Genomic DNA, 10246 nt, shown 5'->3' with positions numbered 1-10246 from the left:
GGATCTGCTCGTTCTATGTTACATTGCGTATCATAGGCCTATAATGACACTGCGCGCGTCACTGGAAACATTTAGGTACCAGTAGGTAGGCTACTAGTGGTTGGAATGCAAGGAACCATAGCCACCTCTAATACAAGAATTAGAATTAGAGGTGGCTATGAAGGAACTCAATGATGAACGTCGTATGATTTCATATAATATAAGCAGAATTCAGAGTAAGTTTCTCAAGAAATTCTAACGAGACACTCAATATAAGGAAAATAATCGAAAGCAGCTTATTCTGATGTTGGGCTCATTGACGAAGTTTCGTGGACGCATGACTGTATCAATAGGCTATAACAGGAAAATTAGTATGTGAATGAACTATTGATAAAGAAGGTTATCATATAATGTATTCACGTCTTAGAACGAGTTACTGGACCGGTTCGAGTTTCTTCTACATAACAATAATTCGTATCTACACCATACAATAGCCTATATTCTTTCCTGTATCAATTGTGTGTTGACCGTGATCAGATTTGCACTTGAGCTTCTCTCTACAGATATGACACCTCTGAACTTGTGTTTTGTTTTCCTAGTAGTCTCATTGTTTTCAACTTCAGTGTCAGGTGAGTATAGCTACTATCCATATATTTGACTAACTATTTTGATTTACTTAATAGTTCAGTCACGAGGTAGTGTGAAAGGTTCGTTTGGGAATTGATTCTGAACACGCTAAATTTTTTAGCAACGGTTCTGTAGTATTGTACAGCTTGAATACAAAAAGTTAACCTTCTAGCAGGAGCTATTTTACAGAGAGCCCCTAAAAACTCGGATTTTTTATTCATTTTTCAGTTTATTGAGATTTTTGCCAAATCGAGCCATCGGACAGAAAAAATTACTCTTGTACTTTTTTTAGATAATAGAATTTCGTCAAAATTAAATAATTTAAAGCTCTCTATCTACATTGAGTGCTGAGTTAATTTTTTTCAAAAATGAGTCAAATTTTCGGAAAAACAAATTTGGAGGGAATTCAGTTTTTGAAGAACTACTATTCTTCCGATTTCCAGAATTCAAATTAATGGTTCAAAATGCCTCTGGGAGTAATTTTTTAAGCTGCTAAGACCAGGTAGACCGTTCTATCTCAAATAGATTTCCAGGTAACAAATTGCCTTGCATTTAGCCAGTTGGTTTTCATATGTAACAACCTGTTGGTAGTTACTTAACACAGTATATTAATAAACCAGTCAATATAGACATAAAAAAGGGGGCGTGCTGGCAATATGTATTGTAGTTCTGAAAGATATAGAAGTTTTTAAAAATGGCGATTTCAGTTTTTAAATTTTTCGTGATTTTACTGTTGATCAAGAGTTCTTAAACGAGTCTAATACATCATATCTAACGATCATCATCATATCTAACGATCATATCTAATCATCATCACTAACGATTGATTCCAAATTGTAGATAAATTCATTCTCTACGAGCTCAGTTGCCTAAAATCCATCTTGAATCACTTTCCCCTAGCCGAGAAGAATGAAGTGTAGTACGATGAAATCTGAGCATTGAGTCAAAAGTTATAAGTGTTTGAAATTTTGATCCTTTTGAGGTGTCCTTAAGCGCGCCTCTCCACTAGGAAATACTGTAATGAAGTGCATCTGACGGGTGATTCTCATAAAAAATAATCTCATGAACTTATGTCATTGTGCGAAATATCAATGTGAGGACAATGTAGTTGGTGATGATGGTTGAAGCTGAAAATTAGGTGTTTTTCACAATACAAGGAGCATTGTTGTCAGGTGTACCTGGAAATCTATATGAGATGGAGCGCTCCACCAGATCTCAGATTGTAGAGCACAAAACTACACCCAGAGGGATTTTGAATTATACATCTAAATGATATCAATCGGAAGATATTGTTGATCAAAATCTAAAATTCTTCAAAATTGATTTTTCCTTCAAATTTCACTCATTTTTGAAAAATCATAACTCAGTACTCATTGGAGATAGAGAGTTCCGAATGATCTCATTCTATTCAGAATTTTATAATCTAAAAACAAGGCGAGAGCAAATGTTTTTGCCCGATTACGAGATTTGGCAGAAATAGCTAAAAACTGGAAAATGAGCCGAAAATACGAGGTTTTTGGGCCACTCTGTATCTAGCACAAGGAAATTTTGCATGGAGAAATGGTTCTGGACTTCTCTTATGTACCCAAATAATATATTAAAAAATCAGAACTACAATATAAATTGCATGCACCAATGTATATAGTGACTGGACTATAATTGAATGGGCAATTTGCGCGGAAAAACGTGAATTGTGCTGATTAACTGGAGAATTAGGATTATAGGACTTCAAAAAAGTATTACTTATGATACATCATTCTGAAAAGGTCTATATAAAAAATCTATAACTTATAACGATCTATAACTTTTATCAGAAACATTTTTTCCGTAAAATGGAAGCGTAAACTTTTATGACAAACTATAAAATTATGAGGTGAAAATTACCTGTTTTTCTGGCATTTCATGGGAATAAATTCCTGAAAAAATATAAGATAGAATATTATATGTGAGCAAGTTGTTGTATTTTTGGAGGAAAATAACTTATTATCAGGAGTTCAATTCGGCTTTAGAAAAGGCAAAGCAACTGTTGATGCAGTTGAGGGTTTGGACCATGATATTTTGCAGGCATTTGAAAAAAGGTCTTATGCACAGGTTACATTCTGTGACTTGAGCAAAGCATTTGACTGCGTCGACCATGGTGACTTGATAGAGAAACTTCATTATTACGGTTTTCGGGGAGTTTCTCTAACACTATTTGAGTCTCACCTGAAGAATAGAAAGCATACCGTCTGCGTCAATGGAGAGTGGTCTGATGTAATTTTCCTGAAGTATGGCATACCTCAAGGAACCGTCCTGGGTCCTCTATTATTCTTTATAAGTATCAATGATTTGCCTCACAATGTTTTGAGCAGAGCAGTATTATATGCGGATGATACTACCTTTTAAGCTCTCAAATGTTGTTGATAACTCACTTGATGAAGCAGGAGCCTGGTTCAGAGCGAATGGATATCTTTTGAATGCTAATAAGACTGAAAATGTCATATTTAGTCTGAGACCATATGATAATGAATATACTCAGCAGGATATTGTAAATAATGTTGAATTTTTGGGGGTACACATTGATCATCAACTGACCTGGGGAAAACACATTGATTATTTAAAAGCTAGGCTTTCAAGAGTTATCACGTACACCCTGAGTAGCTTCAGAGGTGGGTGATTGATACCCAAGTGTTGCTCCTGCATGACTTAGCTCAGTCGTAATGTGGGCGGGGAAATGAGGCAAGTCGAAGTTCCTCTTCTTTTGTCTTTGTGCCTCAGCTGGCGTGGTCAGCACATCCTGGTGCTTCTGACGGCGTGAGGTCGCTCTCTTCTCTGATGACACCACTTTGATGTAATTTTGTATTGGCCTTACAGCCTCGGTTCCGCTCCAGTGTAGTAGGAAGAGGAAGGATTGACAGGATAGGGACGGCAGACAACGGTCCGCTATGCCCTGGGGAGATGGAAGAATTGGGACGGCAGACAACAGTCTGCTGTGCCCTGGGGAGATGGAAAGATAGGGACGGCAGACAACGGTCTGCTGTGCCCTGGGGAAATGGAAGGATAGGGACGGCAGACAACGGTCCGCTGTGCCCTGGGGAGATGGAAGAATAGGGATGGCAGACAATGGTCTGCTGTGCCCTGGGGAGATGGAAAGATAGGGACGGCAGACAAGGGTCCACTGTGCCCTGGGGAGATGGAAGGATAGGGACGGCAGACAACGGTCCGCTGTGCCCTGGGGAAATGGAAGGATAGGGACGGCAGACAACGGTCCACTGTGCCCTGGGGAAATTGAAGGATAGGGACGGCAGACAACGGTCTGCTGTGCCCTGGGGAAATGGAAGGATAGGGACGGCAGACAACTGTCCACTGTGCCCTGGGGAGATAGAAGGTTAGGGACGGCAGACGACGGTCCGCTGTGCCCTAGGGAGATGGAAGGATAGGGATGGCAAACAACGGTCCGCTGTGCCCTGGGGAGATGGAAGGATAGGGATGGCAGACAACGGTCCGCTGTGCCCTAGGGAGATGGAAGGAGAGGGACGTACGGCAGCCAACAGGCTGCTGTACTAGTACAGGATGTCAGGGACGTACTTTCCTACCTTTGGTTATCCTCTTCATGTTGACTGTGATGCTAACATCTGACTTGCCATGAGATGGCATTTGTTCCATCCTAACTTCCACAACTTTCTCGGAGTTTGAAGTCTTTGCTCTGACAGTTGGAGCATAAATCATGGCCTGTCGTTCAGAGTTGTCCATTTCATCACAGTGATCAACTATGTCATCCCTGGATGCTTGTCTTGGAATATATGACAACTCTGCCTTTCTATCAATCAAGGCATTGGGTTCGACTCTGCTCAAACCAACCTGCTTGTACAACCTTCTGTTGCAACTCTTGTTTTCCTGAGATTTGGAGTCTACAGCTTCTATTGTTGGGACTGATGTTGACTTAGTCCTCAATAAGAGTGATCACGACATAATTCGTTGACTTGGAGGATTCAATTGGGGAGGATCCCACTCTACCTCTCTCGTGAATGTGTGAATATTCACTCTGTTCTCATGCATAAATTCTATGCCTAATAGCAACTCTTGTCCAAGTCCTTCCATTATAGACGCCGCTAGTGGAACTGTGATTTGTTCTATAGTTACATTGGTTGTCACCTTCCCATTTAATGAGGTATATCGTCCATCAGCTAATATTGCTTGGTTACGTGCTGGTTCTTTCCGTATCATCCCTATTTTCTGGAGGACTTCATAGACCTCGTTACTCATATAATTAGCTTCAGCGCCAGTATCTAGCAATGCCTAACACTTTTTACCACCAATTGTCACAGTAATAAACAGCCTGTTATCCCTCGATGACTCTTCAATCACAGGAATCCTCTGTGCCGTTTGCATCACTGCTATCTTGTTCGGAATTTTATTCTCCTTTTGCATATCACAGACACATTTCATTGCTCTCTTTCCGCACCTTTTACATGGTGGGGTATCGGGACAGTGTGATCTTCAGTGCCCCGGTCTCTTGTATTGCCCACACATGGGTTCAGACTCACTAAGAGATGGTCTGTTACTAGTAGGGGTTATAACTGTCTCAATCTTGAGCTTTGTAATCTTTTTCGTGTCCTCATTCATGTGAACTCTCGAATTCTGTCTATTCTGTTTTTCCTCCTTCTTGATTTGTTCATACTCCCTCACAAATTTTTCCAATTTGTCAATACTATGAGCATCAGATTGCCAAATATACAATTTGTACTGTGGGAGGAGATTCTTATACACTCTCTGTAATTTATTTTCGTCTGTGGAACCTCCTCGTCGCCTCATGAGTGTCAGTACATCTTCGAGAAATTCGTCAAATGATTCACCTTCCCTTTGCTTCCTTGCCTGAATTAAATTCTTGAGGTCCTCCTCATAGGTAAGTGGGTAGTAGCCTGATCTGAAATCTGTCACAAAATTGTCCCATGATTTCCACTTGTCACAACGATTACACATCCATAGAGTAGCTTTACCAACTAGTAATTCAGGTAGCGTGACTAGTAGTTGGTTGCCAGTGAGCCCATAGGCTTGTTGTGGCTCGTCTAGCCTTTCTAAGAAGCTGGGAGCATCTGATTGGCTGTCGAATGACAGTCTCCAGCTTCTTACTTTGTCACATACCGCCCCTGGGTCCATGAGGGGGTTTGTGGGATGATGGTTCCAACTTCAGCATGAGTACCTGTTGCTGAGTGTCCAGATTCTCACTGCTTCTGCTCACTATTCGGGTCTTGGGTTGGGTAACGTACAGCCATCTTCTTATGTTGTTCTACTAACAACCTTCTCAACTCAGGAAGTGTTCCAGATGACACTATGCCCCAATCTTGTAGAAGATTAAATGCTTCATCATTTTTCAATCTATAGATCCAGGAAACTCTGGGGTCGGTCATAACCTCAGGGTTTACATCCTTGACCGACTGGTTCTCTGTCAGCTCCTGGCGTTAAGCCTCGTCCTGTTCATTCATGATTCTTACTTTGTTGCCTCGTGCCCCACGTTGGGCGCCAATCTATCACGTACACCCTGAGTAGCTTCAAAGGTGGGTGATTGATACCCAGGTGTTGCTCCTGGATGACTTAGCTCAGTCATAATGTGGGCGGGGAAAGGAGGCAAGTGGAAGTTCCTCTTCTTTTGTCTTTGTGCCTCAGCTGGCGTGGACAGCACATCCTGGTGCTTCTGACGGCATGAAGGTCGCTCTCTTCTCTGATGACACCACTTTGATGTAATTTTGTATTGGCCTTACGGCCTCGGTTCCGCTTCAGTGTAGTAGGAAGAGGAAGGATTGACAGGATAGGGACGGCAGACAACAGTCTGCTGTGCCCTGGGGAGATGGAAGAATAGGGACGGCAGACAATGGTCCGCTGTGCCCTGGGGAGATGGGAAGATAGGGATGGCAGACAACAGTCTGCTGTGCCTTGGGGAAATTGAAGGATAGGGACGGCAGACAACGGTCCGCTGTGCCCTGGGGAAATGGAAGGATAGGGACGGCAGACAACGGTCCACTGTGCCCTGGGGAGATAGAAGGTTAGGGACGGCAGATGACAGTCCGCTGTGCCCTAGGGAGATGGAAGGATAGGGACAGCAGACAATGGTCCGCTGTGCCCTGGGGAGATGGAAGGATAGGGATGGCAGACAATGGTCCGCTGTGCCCTAGGGAGATGGAGGAGAGGGATGTATGGCATCCAACGGGCTGCTGTACCAGTACAGGAGGTCAGGGACGTACGGCAGCCAACGGGCCGCTGTACAGGAGAGGAAGGTTGGGAGCAGAATGCTGTGGTCTGGGGCTCGTCTGGCATTTAAATACTCTCCCAAAGTGGAGGGGATGGAGTTTTGCCGCTGCCAGAGGCAGTAAAAATCGTCTCAATGCGCCGAAGTTTGTGCACCATCGGTACCCTCCTTATCTCCGCGGTCAGCTAGCTTTGCTGATAGCCGAGCGTCTTTCAATAATATTAGACCTATATTTATTTAGCAACATTTTCCCATCACAATTTTGCTTTGTGACTGAGTCATCTATCTCATTGGACGTCTGAAGCAATGTGTGACTCCACATAGTGTGAGAATGGCTTACTTTGCATTTTTCCAGTCCCTTATTAGATACTGTTTTCTTGTATGGGGCAATTCTCCAAGGGTTGCAGAGATATTGAGGTTGCAAAAGAAAGTTGTTAGAATTATCAATGCTTCAGGTCCCTTGGATCACTGTAAGCCTATATTTATAAAATTAAATATTAAGACTGTCATCAATCTTTACATCTTTGAACTTGCTGCTTACTCTTTGAAGAAATTACCAGAAACAACTCTTAATGAACATGTCCACTCGCACAGCACACGTAATAGGGGTAAAATGAATTTCCAATATTGCAGATTGAGTAAATCTCTTAATAGTCACTGTATAATGACAAAAAGTTTACAATAGTTGTTGGGGTCCATCAACAAATATGATAATATGACTTTTCTCAATAAATTGGATATTTGGCTGAGTGAAAATCCTTTCTATGACATGGGGAATTCTTTGAGCATCCACATATAATTATTCAGTGTTAAGTATTCGTAGTGCTGAAGTGTTGTTTCAATCAATTCTGTTATTCAATTCCAAATTTTATTGTCTGTCCTGTGTTATTTTCATAGTTTAATGTATTTTAAGTTTAAATATATATATATATATATATTATATGTTTTTATTCGCTCAGCTTTAGGGACTAAGGACTATGCTCCGTTTCATGACTTTGTCATACATGTATAATGTGAACGACAGTAAAAAACATTGATTTGATGATTTGATCGTATATAGTGAGATATCCTTGCTATTGCACTGTGTATCATACTTCTTACATTTTGGGCTTCATTGGCAGGTATCAGTCCTCTGACATTCATTTGTTAGTTCTATCATTCTTTGTTACATTTTTTTTAATTTTAGAATTTATCATTTCTATATTCTGTTTTATGATAATTTCTTGTATATATCTATTTTTTCCTTCTCTTGTATTTCTATAGTTTTTTTTTAATATTGCAATTGTAAGTTGCATTGCTCATTCTATTTCCATTGTATAATAATCTCTTATTGTCGTATTTGTGAAGGAGACATATTAGGGGTAACCTGTTGTCTCAATGAATAAATAAATTTTGTAGTTCATTCTTCCTCGTGAAATACTCGATATGGAAAATTTAAAATCTAGTCGAGGTTGTGGAGAATTTCCTTCCCTCTCCATTGCAATAAACGATTGTATTCATACGATCAGGCTACAAATTAAAAGTTGAAGCTAAATCAAAATAGAAAGATGGTGAATTTCATTTTTCCGTTTTTTAGGACTCTACTTATAACCAACAGCTTCCAAATTGAGACTCATGATGAGAACTTGCGATCGGTCTCAAATTGTAGGAAATTTAATGTTCTAAATTTTGTTCTAAAATGTTCTAAATTTTCAAACAACTCAGTTGTTTCGAATCCATCTTGAACCATTTTTCTCCATCGAAAAACTACCGAAAACGTGAAAATGAGAAAACTTTTTCATTTTCTTGACTTTTTGAAACAAGCGAATCTAACTTTCCAGATACATTTTCTCATAAATTATTCACTTTAAATGAAAGAGAGGATTCTCTTCTACAATAAAAATACAAGACCAAGTTTAACTCTCCATCATCATTGGTTTTTGAAAGAATAGCTTTGAATGTAGAAATTAATTAGCAATTTTTTTTTGTTATGAAAATATCAGTCTAACCGAAATCAAGGATAAATTTCCCATTTTCGACCGAATTTGACTTATGATAAGTGATTTCGAACTGCCTGGAAGTGCCAAGAAGAATGAACTGTTGTACCAGAAGATCAGATGATGTCCTTATTGAAGTGTCCTTATGGGTGCCTCTCCACTAAAAAATACAGAAAATAAGTTCTTCCAATGGGTGAGTCTCAAAATGTCAATTTGAGGACAATTGATGAAGTTTGAAGCTAATAATCGGGTGTTTTTCGAAATACAAGGAGCATTGCTATATTAGGTGTACCTGGAAATTTATCTGAGCTAGAACGGTCTGCCTGATCAGGGTGTAGAGGAAAAACTCACGGCCAGAGGTATTTTGAATCATTGATTTTAATAGTTGAAATCGGAATGTACGGTAGTCATTTGATTTGATAGGACTCGAAAATCCCTGGTTTTTGGGGCATTCTGTAAAAAGCTTCAGTGCTAAAAGGTCAAATTTTTGTATTCAGGATGTCAATAATTCACCACAATTGCAAGAAAAAATTGAAGTGTTCGGAGTTTTTTCCAGCAAAAAGTACCTGGTGACTGGAAAATGGATGGATTAATAGAGAACGAATTTTGAATTTGAATGACAGGTAATAATGATTATAGGAGAAAAATATAGGCTAGTCGAATTTATATTTCTTCCATAATCTGCTAACCGGCTTCGAAGCACAGACTTGAATAAAATATTTCCATTTTGTCAAATTCATGAAATATTCAGGATATGTATTGATGAGTTGTGCGTTTATTTATTGAAGTTTTTGATAAACTCTAATTTCTTCGTGTACCGGTATAAGGTATGACCTTCACAGTGATTGAATTCAATTATATTCCATTCTTTATCCTTTATCCCATTATCTAAATAATTTTCCATTGTATTTGATAATATCATTACTATTATATTCTCTGTTCTATTAAATTTTCCAGCTGGACCTAATCGAGGAAAGTATTTGCCCAGATACCCAGTAGGCGAAGAAACAGAAAAAAGTGAGTGAACCACCTATATTACCTACTCTACTTCAAATTCATTTACTATTTCATTTGTTCAGCAAGTTCGGAAACGGCATAATTATTCCATAATATACTGGAATAATAATTCGACAATAAGTTGTCATGACTTCTCAGCATAATCCTCATCATATCATAGAGGAACAATAGTGTAAGTGGATATCCCATGGTATAGGGAATTTATGTTGCAACTTTTACTGTTATCTCAAGCCGATTACTGTCGATTATTGTCAATTTTTACTGTTTTGTTGGGGTGATAGTATATGGACGGCACAATTTGAGAGACTACCAGCGTCACACAGCTGCATAGGAAAGAACTATGTGAACTATCAGCTTGGGATAACAGTAAAAGTTGCAACATAAACGCCCTATACCATGGGATATCTATGCTATCGTTTTT

General features: G+C 39.6%; 1 long non-coding RNA gene across 1 annotated transcript; it reads left to right on the top strand.

Moving 5' to 3' along the window:
* The first annotated feature begins 430 nt into the window (after positions 1–430).
* LOC120355879 lies at positions 431–9825 on the top strand. The gene is made up of 2 exons (XR_005573855.1): positions 431–608; positions 9766–9825. It is a non-coding gene; the product is annotated as an uncharacterized LOC120355879 (long non-coding RNA).
* Positions 9826–10246: the final 421 nt, after the last annotated feature.

Source organism: Nilaparvata lugens, unplaced genomic scaffold (assembly GCF_014356525.2).
Source record: "Nilaparvata lugens isolate BPH unplaced genomic scaffold, ASM1435652v1 scaffold5114, whole genome shotgun sequence".
Lineage (NCBI taxonomy): Eukaryota > Metazoa > Arthropoda > Insecta > Hemiptera > Delphacidae > Nilaparvata > Nilaparvata lugens.
The sequence above is the reverse complement of the archived record's forward strand: the minus strand, read 5'-3'. Positions and strand labels throughout refer to the sequence as shown.